The following is a 14,885-nucleotide window of genomic DNA, read 5'->3' on the forward strand; positions in this document are numbered from 1 at the left end:
TGGGAGTTATTTGGGGGATGAGGGGAGGTTGGTTTTTTTTTTTTTTTTTTTTGAGGTAACCATTTAATTAACATTTCCATTCACATGCAAGAGGTGCAACACAGCAACTTACACTCCCAGGGGTTCAGCCTGAATAACCGAGCCATTATCAGATCTCACAACTGTAGATGCTACTATATCGACATCTAAACCTTTCCTTCTTCTCCCAGGGTGCTCAGATGCTGCAGAGCCATAGTCCCCAGCTGCAACATTTGTTGCTCCCCCCACACACATATGTAAGTCTTCTGCAAATTAAATGTTAGAAGGAGAGGCCACACCAGGCTTGGATGAAAGAGGTTTGCATTGACACTCGGTTTTGATGAATGTTTTATTGACACTCGGTTTTGATGAATGTTTCAAAAAAAAAAAAAAAAAACCCTAAAGCTGCTGTTCATTGCCCCACTCCAATAAGCCTGTCTAACCAACACCATTTCCATGTGTTTCTTGTTGGTTTTACTCCATAGGGATTAAATAGTCCTGCAGGCACGCATGCTTCCGCTTCAAAAAGCATCCTGTTTTCTTGGAACGAAACACTAAGATAAATTAGTAATGGAAAATATTCAAATGAATCCTCTCTTTCCAGAATGAAGGGATGAAAATGAAAAAAAGAGACATACGCGTAACTCTGCTACTATAATTTCTTTCCAAACCCTGGACACATCATTAATCTCTTCTGAAAATATCCTTTTCTCTAGTGAACTGTTGCATGACTTTTCAATTATACAAAACAACGTAAGCAGCACCAACACTATTTTGGTGATAGATAAGAAACATGACTACTCTCTGCCTTCCCTTTCCATCTTAAGAGCTGAAACTACTTACTTAACTATGCATTGACTATGTTTCATGATGAATCACCCTGGATACCAATCTTGTGACACAGCTCTTCCCTTCAAGTCCAGGTCATAAATAGTGCCAAAAAAATCTACAATAAAAAGTGTTAGAATTATTTAATTCCTGCTGTGCCAAAAGTGATCTTTTCAGTTAGAAATTCCCAGTTCTTGGCCAGGAGTTGTGGCTCAAACTTTTCTTCAAGACAGCTCAAGTTTGTTATCCACTTTCCATCAAATCTCAGCTGGGTGCCTAATTCCCACGAGCAGCTTTGTGGTGTGGAAAAACAGCACAAGAGCAACGAGAAGGAGGTCTGTCAGGACTTTACTATGCAGCTACTAAGTATAACCGAAGTCATGTGGCTAAAGTGCTCACTGCTCTGCCATGAGTTTCAGACTATTTTCTCTCCCTTTCACACTACGAGAGTTCAGAATCATGGAATGGTTGAGGTTGGAAGGGACCTCTGGAGATCATCTAGTCTAATCCCCCAGCTCCAGCAGGGTCACCTAGAGCACACTGCACAGGATCATGTCCAGGAGGGCTTTGAATATCTCCAAAGGAGGTGACTTGGCACGCCGGACACAGATCTGCAAAGTCACATAGCAAGCGGCTAAAACTCGCACGGTTTGGTTCCCCAAGGGAAAGTGCTGAGGCTCAAGCCCTGTGCACCATCTCCACTGAAATGGGCATTTCAGCCTCCTTGCGTTGCATTTGCTTTTATCAAAGGCAGTCAAAACTCATAAGAGTCCACCACCATGGTGTGCCACTAGCCAATCCCTTCCTCATAATCATGTACATGCAATATATATACACACACACATATATATAAAAATGTAAATGCACGGACACACATACATAAATACTTTTTTCCTCCATTCACATGGAAGTAGCATAGCTTGTGTCAATCCCTTGGGTTTGGACCCATCTCTTGATGGCGTTCTTGTCAGATCTACTTGCCTGGCTGACTTTGGGAAAACCCAGTCAAGCTCTTCACAGCATGGTTTGTGAGTCAACGCGTAGTTCTGGATGGGGCTTCCAGACTATCATGTCTCCCCAGCACCGCTGATGCAATTCAGTGCCAGCCAAACCAAATTCTGATATATCAAGTGCAATGTATTGAATTAGGTCTGTACAACCTCCCTCCATCAGCCCCTTGGCAGGAGAGCGTTACAGGTCCCTAGTTTGCAAGCTCTTGCAAACACTTTGCAGTTTTCACCCTACTTTAAAGCAACAGCTTCTAGCCTCAGGTGCTAAAAATATCAAAAACTTGAAAATTCTGTCATTCTGATCAAACACAGCCACAAGTAGGTGGAGGAAATGGTACCTCACCTACAGAAATTCAAGAAAGTTTGAAAACGTTTGAAAAACATCCATATTTTCAGCTCCACAAGACTTCATAAGAATGTCATCACCAACTTTTTGACAGTTCCTCTAGAAAGCCTTTTTTACCCCCTCCTTCCTTTAGGCTTCTCCCTCTTCCCACTCATTTGCACTCTGGGACAAGACGGATGTGCTTGCTAGTTATCAGTTACTGAAAACCTCTGAAGGTTTCTGAAATGTGCTCTGCTCACCCAGCACTCGGCAAGGTCTTCCAAAGCCACCCGACAAAGGACATCTGCACTAGCACTTTCGTTCCTCTCAGGATGTGTTTTGGAAGTAGCTCATCCTTTTGCCCTGCTTATTGTGCTCTGGTTCACATTGCAGAATGTTTTTTGGTGAAGCCAAACCAGACAACGTGCTCCAGCAATGAACCTAATGCATTTCAACCACCAACAGGCGCTTGGTCAGCAGGACTGGACTAGAGACAATCCTAAGTGACCACACCACCATTATTAGACTCATATTACATCAATATTTAATTTTAAAATAAAAGTAATAAATGAAGATTTACCCTTTTCCTCTAGTTAAAAACAGCTCCCTAGAAAGTCATTCTGGTGTATATAAAAATGGATGTCTTGGGCAGTTAATCTACAGTAATTTCCCCAATCCGAGCACCCCAGAAGAAATTCCCCATGACCCACTACATCCTGCATACCCAAATAACCTCCCTGTGACTCGCATGGCTCCCACCACATTCTGGTCAAGAGCTAAACACACGGCACTAGATGGATGGGTCAACACAGGAAACAGAAGGAGGTGAGACTGCTCCGGCAATTAACAGAGGGAACTTGGCAAAGTGCCACCAAGTGACTGACACAACACATCTTGCATAAATCTTCTTAGTTTGGGATGATTTTATTGGCCATGCAAGCATTAAGCCTCACAAAAGTCATTTTGCCACAGGGCAAAGCAAGAGAGAAGAAATATCTTAGAAGTATTTGCTGAAATAACAAGATGGTGCTCAGCTGCAACTGGAAGCTCCACTCCTAGGTCCTTCCTTTAGCAGCACAATCACCTTCCTTCCTTCTTGGCTCCTGCCCAGAGAGGCCAGGTACCATGTGCTCAATTAATAAAATAAAAATAATAATAAATACCAAACAGTTGGTGCATGGATGAAGCCACTGCAAAGCACTCCCATCAAGATCGCCACAGCCCAAAGGAGGGTGAAAAGTCTCATTTCAGGTAAGAGAGTAAGAGAAGTGGCTTTGAAGTGAGAATACTGAGAAGGTCAGGCGTATGCTCAAGTTTCTGAACTTCTCCAGAAGCACTTCCAAAAACCTGCCTCACACACACCACTGTGCTTGAGATCTCAGGTCTATCGTGGAGCCGTTTCCAGCAAACGAGAACATGGTTTCTTTTTCTGAGAGTATCTGCAGACCTAATCAGAAGAGGTCCAAAAGGAAACAAACGGAGACTGAGATATGCTGCAAAGCGGCTGTTACACTTTTAGTTTGTCTGTGATATTTAATCACAGAATTGTTAAAAAAAAAAAAAAAGAAAAGAAAGAAAAGAAATCCAGTGTTTCATCCTCCTCCTCTGCTATTTTTGTGCATCTTCAACATGCACCCCATGTCTGGTGGAAGCATTACTGCTTCCAAAGTGAGGGAACATGTCAAAAAACAAATCGAAACAAATCGCATGATACAACTGTGAAGCTGACTCGCACATTTTACTTGCTCCTGTGCTTCAAGTTTTTTTTAAAAAAAAAAGTTAAACAATCCTGAATATCATATCAAAAAGCACAGACTAGAGTTTTCCAGCTCTGGAATTACTTTTGGATAAACCAAACATGCGTCATGCTTCCGCTGCAAACCCCCAAAGCATACCAAAGTTGCAGCCTAATTTATCACCCAGCACCAGTAGAGCAGACGGGCTCAGGAAGATTTTTATGTCCTACAGATCTTACAGAAAATATGATGTTCGTACGCACATTTCTCATGCACACACCCTCCTACCTGCCCCTCCCACAAGCACTATTTCAATTTAGTCAGTCCTGTTATAGTAGGAGAGATGAAATTTCTCACCCGTTTCCACACTCCAGTTGATTACACATATGCTGGAAAACATCTTCTTGCTTAGCATGGTATCTTTTTTAAAAACCAAAGGAATTTGTCGACCAACAAGTCCATGCTGGGGGGTTTTTGTTTGTTTGTTTTCTTAAAAGATTTTCTTTTGGAGGAGGTAACCTGTCTATCACTAGAAAGGGATCATCTGCCAGAACTAGTGACACACAGAGTTAACGCACGTGTGTCTGTCACAGCTATTCACTGCTTGATTCGTAGGATGAACGCATTTCGGTGTTGGGCTGTTCCAGAGAGGACTGACGAGAGCCTATTTAATAATTACTTAACCAACCTTTTTCAAATTGGTCACTGTCTCGCCAAAAATCAGCACAGCACAATATCAGGATCCAAGTATTTGGACTCCCAACAGAGAAAAGACATGTAAGCTCTTAAAATCAAGATTCCTCAGGGTGAAGCACAATTGATAGGGAGTGGATATCATTCCAATTACGTGCATCCCTCTCCCTGTCAGGCTTAAATATTTTTTAATATTCTGGATCCATCAGAAAGTATGCTCCAACCCATGCTTTGGGCAGGTAAGCAGAACAGTGAGGTACAACGGGTTGTGAGGACACACTCAGCTGCTTATTTACTACTCATGCTAGTACTTGCATTGCAGTGAGGTTATCTCCCTCAGGAGACACCTCTGCGCCACTTGTAAAGCAGTCCCACAACCCAACAGAAACCCCGCGCAGTGCTCGAACGTGAGCTAAGCTGCTGCCCTCGCCCGTCCTGTGCACGCGGCTCGAGGAGGCGGTTGCGTTGTCGGAACAGATGGCACACCGTCGGCTTGAGGTCTGCTCTGCTAAAGCCCAGAAAAAGCTGAGGATAGAGCCAACTGACTTGCTGGCAGCTTACGGGTGAAGCAGAGCATAAGCATTTTGCTTCACTGAAGTTGCTGGAGTCACCCCAGTTGACACTGGTCCTTAAATGTCCTTTTCCATCTATCAGCTGCCATCATTACCAAATACCTCTCTCCCCATGCAAGCAGCCAGTCTTGCACCCTTACAACATGCCTGCACCTCTCAGTGTTGGGATAAAAGCATGGGAGTCCACCTAAAGCAAACCCACCACCTCCAACATCCTCTGCGGCATCCAGAGGCAATGCAGAGTTTCAAAATGAACTAGAAAGAGAGAAGGCAACTTTGAACTATGAGCAGGTAAGAGGAAATGCCAGCGTCGGATGGATTAAGATCTCCATTTCTCTGCAGATAGCTCATAGCAAACTACTGTCCAGCAGTCAATCAATGCAGGAGAAATCAGGTCCCTTTCAGTTTGTGCAACCCTAGACATTTGCCAGTGAAGGAGCCTTGTCCTGATTTATACCAGTGTAACCACTAAGCATGGCAGTTTGTGAGTCTGGACAAGTATTTTGGCACTTCTTGGGACTCATGCCCAGCTGCGCGGATTGCACAGCTCCTCACATCAAACACTCTGTGGCAATAGATCTCCAAATCTTTCCTGAAGCGTTTGGAACCAGAGCGAGCAAAATTTCACCTACTGAGCCTTAAAAATAGTGATGAGGTTGCTGATGCATGGAGGTGGGGAGGATGATGGCAAAGCAGGGTTTTTTTCTAATTAAAAGATACGTTCTTTAAAAGGTTAAAAGCCAAGACAGGGCAAATTCACAGCTTTATACCAAAATGCCACTGAGACACATCAGAAGAAATCAAACTTCCTCCATTAAACACTATGTTAAGTCAGAAAAGTGTACCAACTAAGGTACCATAATTTTCTTTTTTGCTATGCTTCATACAAACCCTCCACAGAGGGTGTAAGAAGGCTTAAAACACTGAGAAAAAACCTGCCTGCTCAGATCAAGCGAGCTGGCTCTCCAGACGCCTTGGTCTTCTAACAAAACTCAGTAAAACTCAAAAAAAAAATCAAAAAAAAAAAAAAAAAACCCTTCACCACTGTAGGGACCACCCAATCTTCATTAGAAGAGGAAGGACAGGAAAGATGTATAGCATTCGCTACCGACCAGAAAGACGGCACGACAGCAGGGAGGCCGAAGGGCAGCGAAGGATCACACAAGCCGACTGAAATGAATAGGGAAAAAAAAAAAAAACAAAAAAAACAAAAAAAAAAAAAAAAAACTCCGATGCGCTTCCCCGCACTCTGGCTTTGAATGAAAAAGTCTTTTATTGCTAGATTCATTATTTCAGCAAAGTGGATAAATCGAGTTTCCTTCCAATTCCGCGTTTCTCTCTGCCGTTAACTTCTATTTCACGCCGCGCCAGGAAACCGCGACCGGCAGAGCTGGCGGAGGGGACGCCTGTCCTGACGCGCTGCTACCCGGAGCAGAACCAGGGATTACTCTGCCAAAGCTGCTCAGAGATCGCCTTCTTCCTGTTAAGAGCACGTTTTTCGAGTTTCCTCTTAAAACAGTCGGCTTGCTGAAACCGAAGGGGGAGTGCTTTTTGGTGCCACATTTGGAAAGAAAGTCTGTGCAAACCAGAGCTGCAAAAGCCACCCGACTCACCTCCCTGCGTTAACACTGTTATAATAAAAATCACGCAGAGCAACCCATCTTAGCAGTGAATTAGAGCAGAGCGTTATTTTTCCATTTCACCTGCCGATACGATCTCTGCTCTAGTCAGAGGTTTCTGTGTATCACATGCATTAAGCCTGTTTCTAATAAAATTAACCAGCTGCTGAGAAATGTAAAAAGAAGTCGCTCCACACTGAAAAAGAATAGCAAGTGTATTTATTCATAGCTACTCCTGGATAAGAATATCTTTGCATGTCTTTGTAAGTGAAATTCACTGCAAAAAGGAGACCAAAAAGGATCAGGATTTGATGTGCAAACACATATGGAGAGAGAAAAAGCCCTTTGCTGAGTTACTGCAGATATTTTTAAGCTTTGAAACATCACTGCTGCAAAAACTTGCTAAAAATCACAGGCAGGAAACAGCCAAGGAGCTTTCAGTCTAACAACAGGTTAAGATGCCTAAAGCTGGTGTCCTCTTTAAAGCAAGGGTTTAAATTAAATGCTCTGGAGGAAGCTGGCTCTCTCTGTTGGCTATACAGGGATCAGCCTCCCAGTTTCAACACCTACACCTAGATAGCACGGATGCTTCCCCACCATAGCCCCGAATTCATAGGTCTCTTTCCACCAACATTAACAGAAACATGTTCCACCTCCAGACCTCATGACCGGAGAGGATTTTCACAACTGCTTTTTGTACACCGGGTGCTTGACAGTCTTGACATTCAGTGAAAGACAGTCTGCTCCCATCGGCATGTCTGGAAATACCATGGTCTGAGCCCAGACCCCAGCGAGTCATGCCAGACAGCAGACGCGCTTACTGGAGAACCTCTCCAGGCTCCCTGAGTTAGAAATGAAGGAGCAATCGGATGGTCGGAACAGTTTCTGGAATTGTAAGTAGTCTAACATGAAGAGGGCTTTTGTTCAAGTCAAAAATGCCTCTGGGAATTTAGGGTTCTCAGACCCTACCCATTCTCCATCTCCTAAACACAGCATGCCCCCTCTTCATTCAAAATGAACAAAACAAGATCCTAGGTCTGGAAGGAACTAAGTGACAAAGCTGCCTTTTTATTATTTATTTTTAAGAAAAAGGCCAATTGTCATAAATGAAGTCTTCTGTAGGAATTATGCTATTTTAATGCAAATTCTTTGAGGAGGGGCTTCTCAACATGAAGTTGGAATTTCTGATCAGAGGAAATGAGAGAGAGACCAAGTCTTCCTAAAACAGGGAAGCCCAGCAGCCAGGAGGCACATGGGAAGATGGAGAACAACGGCACGTGGATCTGAGTACACAATGCACTAAGAACCCCACCTGGGCATCTTTCTCCAATTCCACCTACCCAACTGTTCTGCTGGAACAAATTCAGCTGCTCAACTTAAGAAAATGCTCTGATGGCTTTAGCTTTCTCCACATCCTGGGTCACAACAATACTCAAGCTGAGAAAAACTTCCTACATCAGTCCTGCCCTGCTAGCATTAGGATCGCTAGTTTAGAGCTATTTTAGCCTGCTTATTGTGCCCTGATCAGATCTGCTTATGACAGCTCCGAGGACACTTGCCAGTAGCATCCAGGGCTTCCCACTATTGCTAAACATAACAAAACCACTAGAGCGAGCAGATAGTTGTCTCAAAATGTTACACTAATACCACCATAGCCTCACATAGATCAGATGTCTAGATACACACTGACCTCCCCTGAGCTGTAGTCACATCTCCCTGAATTCCTCCTCTGTTCTTGGCCCCATCCCTTTACATCAAAGCATTTCTTTCCCCATCACTCATCTGAATTCAAGCCTTTGTCCTGGAAGGAAGCACCTAGCAGTTTAAATGCAGAGCTTCCGGAAGAAGCAAGCTGTACTAGCCAGAGCAGCTACATGACCTGATGAACCTTATCTCCTCAGTCTTCTGCCATGAGATATTTATCATCTTCTCACAAGAAACCATGAATCTCCATGCTGAAGGCTTTATATTCAGACAACGTTCCCAGAAACATCCAGGACAACCAGGATCTTAATTTGTAAACGCAGCAAGACAAGAAAGGTCTTTTATCTTCCTGCAAAGCACAGCACCTAAATACCATTGGTCCAGGCCTGCTTCAGCTTTTGTCAAGTAAATGGATTCTGCTGAAGGACCAAGGCCATGCAGCCCTAAATAATTGCTCTGTCCCTCAAGAGCAAATACAAGAGTTGAATTCAAATTGGAGCACAGCTTTTAATCAAGTGTGTTTCCAGGTCATTTAAATTCACTCCCAGATATAATGAAGAGGTTACTAATGAGTCTTCACTACACTATTCTCTAACATTTTCAAGAATCAATTTCCTGCAGACATTTATCAGTATTAGCTAAGACCGGAAAGGAGGCAAGCTAACATTTATCCAGCAAATACAAAAGAAATTGAAGGCGTGATTCTTTATTTCCAGATTACCCAATTGGACCTCCTTCAATGAACAAAAGAAAATCTTCTTCAGACATGTGATTAAATCATCTCCGAAAATGAAAGATGACATCTCCCAGCTGTGTCCATTAAAACCAGGAATCGAGGATAAACAACAGATTCCAGCTGAAGCATTTTGTTAGTGTATAGAATCCTTCAATTCTTGCAGTGAAGTCACAAAATTTCATGACTAACTTCTGATATACAAATGCATAGTCCATAAGAACTGCCTACTATAAAGAATATAAGGTTTCCACTTAGGTTCCAGCTCACTCGATTACATTATCAAAGATTAAATGTTTGTTGGAGTATACATTTGAAGATAGAATTATTGAAGTGATAAGCGGCCTCTGTCAGTCTCTGCTCCAAGTTCCTGCTCAAAGCAGGGTCAGCTTTGGTCAGGTTGCTCAAGGCAACATCCAGGCAAGGTCTGAAAGTCTCCAAGGATGGAGACCCTTCTCTGGAGTCTGCTTCAGGGTTTGACCACCTTCACAGGAAAAGACCTTCCTACCTATGTAACTGGAATGTCTCTTGATGCACCCATTACCTCTTGCCTGGCTCTATCTTCTCCACAACCACTTAATAAAGAGTCAAAGATAGCAGTAAGATCCCTGCTTTCCCCTCTCCTGTTGAAGAGTCCCAGATCTCAGCCTCTCCTTGCATGTGCCCCAAACTGCACCCAGTGCCCAAATGTGGTCTCTTAAGTGTCGGTAGAAAGAGAAAAATCACTTCCCTCAACCTGCTGGCTGCAGCGTTGCTAATGCAGCACAGGATGCAATCAGCTTTCCCCACAAGTACATCCAATAGCTGAACCTCATACTGCTGAGAGATATAATAAAATGAACATACCTTGTGCTCTAAGCATCTTCTAAGTGAGCAAATCAATACTTGACTGGCAGATGTTGACCTACCAGAACTTATGTAATCAGGAACAGAATCTAGGCGCCTGGGCTTCGATTCTCTCACCATAAGAGTCCACAGAGGGATCAGGTTTTCATCCTTCCATTGGATTTAATTCTCATGAACCCAAAAGAAAGAAGGCAGCAGTCTAGGGAACACCACAAAGTATCATCTAGCTCTTACAGTACTTTTTAACCTGCCCAAAGGCTTTGTTACTTCTCCATCTAACAAACAATACCTAAAACTGGTGCAAATCTTCACTTTAGCACATTCTCCACCTCTTGCTTTGCACTTTTTCACCCTTAACTTTCTCTTCTTCCTCTTTATCTGTTCAGCATTTCAAAGCTCGAAGTATGTGACTTATTTCTATTTGCTACAGCCCTCTTAGTGCAGAAGACTACTGATCAGAAGTAGTATTCCTCTCTTGGTTAGCACTGACTTGAGGTAGTCTGGCCAACTCATCGGCCTTACAAAGAAAATGAATTAGTGAGAAGAGAAAGAAAGAAATAGGGGTATAACAAACAATGGGTATTAAAGAAGAAGGAAAAAATATTCCCTCCATTCTGGATGCTGTGGCTTCTGTAGCTAACCAAATGCTTCCTAAAATAAAATTCATTGCAAAGACAAGTCATTATTGTAAAGATGAGGCTAATAGCTCTCTGCACACCTTTTGAGAAGACCATGAATGAGCTCAGTTGTGACATGCTCCATTTACAATTCAATTTAGCAGGTCAAAGCAGCAGCAGAGAACATATTTCAATATGCGTTCCTGCTGGGGCTGTCATAATTGAACTGTAGATCAACAGATGTAACAAAAGAGCGCCAAATATCTAAAAATAACATTATTACATTTTGTAAAATGCCTCAGATCCTAGCTTCCAAAAACGCAACTGAAAAGGGTAGCCAGGCAGGACCGCAAATTCCCTCTAGGTTTTGAGGCTCGTAGCACTACAAAGCTAAGGAGCAATCAGACAGAGGTTGCTTGCTTCCCGTCAAAGAGATGACACATCTGCCCACCTACCCGTCCCTTCCCTCCATGCTCATTGCCCCAAGAAGAGGTGGGTCCTCTGCTGCGGAGGACTAAATTCTCTCTCTAGGTGCATTTCGTTTAGCAGGGATGGTCGAGCTGTACACCAGCAGCTATAATCATCATTAGTGCATTCTGATGGAAATCACTGGCAAATCTGGACGGCATTGCGATGGGAACTCCTGTGCCACAGCGGAGACGGCGCACAGCTAGAGCCTGGGCTGTTTCTGCCTATTAGAGGCCCCAGGGGTCTTTGTGCAGCAATAACAATGTCCTAGCATAGCTCTGCCTCCTACAATTACATCCACCCTTCTTCGTTCAGCACAGAGGCAAACGAAACCCCTTAGGGAGCCTCAGATTTACGAGGAAACGGGAAGGGATGATAGCAGCTCCCCAGTCTACCCCAGACAGCATGATCCACTCTACCTTAACATCTCCTGACAATGCATCTTTAACCTGCTTTTAAAAACCTCCATTGAAAGAGCCCCGTCTCTTCCCCAAATAACATAACCATTGATCCCAGAGCTTCTGACCTTACTGGTGGAAGGACTTCCTGAGTATTCAGCCACAATCCACTCTGACGGATTATAAACCTATGCTAACAGCAGGCTCTTCCTTTTCCCTTTACATCACACACTGGACTGCTCCCTCTCCCTTTACGTATTTGGAGGCCTTGGGGGAGGCAGTTGTCTTTTCTAGCCTAAAGAGGTCCAACCCTTTTGTTTCTACTGGTGAGGTGGGGCTAGGGAAACGCAAGCCATCCTTCCCATGAGGCCACCTGGAGGAAGCGCAGCCTTGCATGAAGAGCACCTTGCTGGGCTCATCATCCCTGCTGAGATCTTACCAGTATGGAGCAGCAGGAGGCCCAAATCCTCCATGCCTCTTAAGGATGCTATGGCTGCTAACATGTCCCAGTGTCATGCTAGTCCTTTTCAAAGGCACTTGATGCTGTTATCTTCCACTCAAATTACATGTTATTCCTTCCTTTAAGCATTATCCTAGTGAAAGTACTGACATTCTAGGGAAATAGAGTTTAAGATCTCTCTCTCTCTCTCTCTCTCTATATATATATATATATTTGTATGTATGATTTATTTACTCAAGTTTTAGAAGAAGGTTTATGTAAGTTAACTGAGGATAGAGCCAATGAAGGCTATTAAACATAAAGGCCCTAGCACTATCTATGGCTCAAGAAGTCTCAGAAAAACTGATTGTCAGAGAAAGGATTGTTTTAGGCACATCCTGAAGGTGTCTTTTTTTTTTTTTTTTTTTTTTTTTTTTTGGGGGGGGGGGGTGTCATTCCCTAACTATCTGCTCCTAGCCCTGTTGTAAATAAGCATTTAGCTGTAGGGATCCTTTATTAGGCCTAGAACAGGCTGCAGTCACTAAAGCCTCCAGATACCTTCAGCAAAGCTGTTTCCCAGTCACACTGCATCTGGACAGATCACTCTCACCAGATAGAAAAAAAATAAAATAAATCTATATTTGCCTTTGTTGATCTGATCCTATTCTGTTCTGTCCCAGCACCAGGCTCCTTATGCAGTTTGTCAGGACTAGCTAATTCTGGTTTCTGATATGCCTCCAGCTCCCTCATGTTTGGTGTTTGCAAGCACGGTTTTCATTAGGAACAATGGTAGACAGGATAAATACTAAATGCATATTTAAAAGAATGAATTACTGTTATTATTCTTGCAGAAGTGTTTACGGGATTCTGCTCTATCGTCTATCATCTAACTGCCAGTGTCAATAGATTCAAGGCTGGAGAGTGGGACTGAAGAACAAACAGCCAGCAAACCCATTCCTTGGATTTTTTTTTTTCCCTCTCCCTTGCTGCATCTCACTTTTGGCAGCAAACATCCACAAAACAAATGCTAAAATGCTACTTTGTCATGATGCTTGACACACACACACACAAAAAAAAGTGTTTTTTCTGCAAGCTCAATGGGCGACATCATCACGATCCACTGCTGGAAGCTGAAACCTTGCCAGTGAAAGGCGATGGGTGAAACCCTCAATATCAACAAATTTTTCCTCTCCCTTTCGAAAAGGATGACAAACAACACATACTTAATTCGAAAGGAAAATGACTCAAAGGAGAGATGCATAGAATATACTCAAAGAATGACACAGGCCTTTGCACTGGCAGTAGCAACCAGCAAGGAAAGACCTGGGGCGACCTTGCATTCTCAGCGAGGGAAGGTGGCTGCAGCCGTCAGGATACACTGCAGTAACAAAAGCGGGCAAAAGCACTGATGCTGCAGACGGGACAGACTGCGTCATTGAGGGGTTAGGTGAAAATCTGCGAGCCCAGAAGAACTTGTGTTTTCTTTTGTCTTCTGCAGAGTTTCTTCCCCTCCCCTGTCCTTACCCAAAGGGCTAACGAACCTTTGTGCCAAGTTTATTGCAGTGCATTTCCGTCTAAATCCAGATACATATTTATTTAAAGGTAAAGTTATTCTTGTTCTTGAGAGCAAATGCCTCACTGGAGTAGCACAGATAAGTCCAAGACTTGCATTAACGTCAGCACCGGTGTATATCCGAGTCCATACCTCAGGAACCACTATTTTACGTTCCAGATTAGGCTCAAACCGAATCTAGGAAAACCCTACATGGTCACTGCCTGCTTCGCAGGATAACAGAGACTAACATGTCCTATCTCCCCACGAGGTGACAGGCGAAGCAAGCAGAATCTGCATGGTCTCCAAAGCCAAGCTTGTCAAACCGTGGTCATTACAGTCCAACTGCAAAGAGGGGCAATGCCCACATCAGCAGGTGCAGGAGGAGAAAACTAAGTATAGCAACCTTGACAAAACTGGTATCAAAACAGGCCAGAACATTTCGCCACATAAAAGTCCACATCAGCTGCTTTATCGCTCTCCAGGGTCACAAGTAACAGGCAATGACAGTCTAAAAAGGCATTTGTGAAGGTGGGTTATCCAGCAGTCCCTCCTGATGGGCCAGCTGGACTCTGGCAGAAGAGAGCAGCAAGGAAAGCTAGGAAGTGGTAGGCATCCAGAAGCTTGTGTTACACAGAACTCGCTGTCCGGAAGGCATAAAAGTGACAATGGCACTAAGCAAAAATTATTAGCTAATAAAAGCTGCATCAAAGCAGCTAAAGATCTGGCTTATGCAAAGTCCCCTTTCCGCTTTCAGGCGGCTCTGACAAATCTCACATCGCTATCGTTGCGATAGGGCATTTCCTTTGATGTGTGTAACCTTGGCAGAGCAAAGTTAAGCTGTTATATAACAACTCTGCTACACTTGCCTAGAGGGGAGTCATGAGATTCCCCTGTAGCTATTTCCTTTCCGTACCCATTACCACGACTAAAATGCAAGCAGCGAACTTGCTAACAAAAACAGCAAGTTGCTTCCGCTCTGTTTGAAGCGGTGGTGAAAGCCCAATTTCTCTGTGCACACGTTGACGAAGGCGTTGTAACCGCTTCATCTCCTGATACCTTCCAATGGCCAGCAGGCACATCGACCATTCAACCTCCAAAATACCTAACAGAATAGCCTGTAAAAAGCTATTTTACTTCTGTTTCTTTACCATATGATCATCTGTGGCAAGAACGTGAAGACATGCAGCGAAGAGGAGACATAGCTGCAGTGCGATGAGGTACTGGGTCCCCAGCTGAGAGAGAAGGGACATTCCTGACTCATCTTTCCAGATTCAGAGCACCCCAACATTTCCGCTAGGATGTCCAGTAGGTGCCTCTGGAAATA

At 43.7% G+C, this 14,885-nt stretch overlaps 1 protein-coding gene across 4 annotated transcripts in view; it reads right to left on the reverse strand.

The window, feature by feature from the left end:
* Positions 1-14,885, reverse strand: part of GDPD5 (glycerophosphodiester phosphodiesterase domain containing 5) — a 179,172-nt gene that overhangs the window by 56,280 nt on the left and 108,007 nt on the right. The gene's annotated exons all lie outside the window — the stretch shown is intronic.

Source organism: Rhea pennata, chromosome 1, assembly GCF_028389875.1.
Source record: "Rhea pennata isolate bPtePen1 chromosome 1, bPtePen1.pri, whole genome shotgun sequence".
Classification (NCBI taxonomy): Eukaryota; Metazoa; Chordata; class Aves; order Rheiformes; family Rheidae; genus Rhea; species Rhea pennata.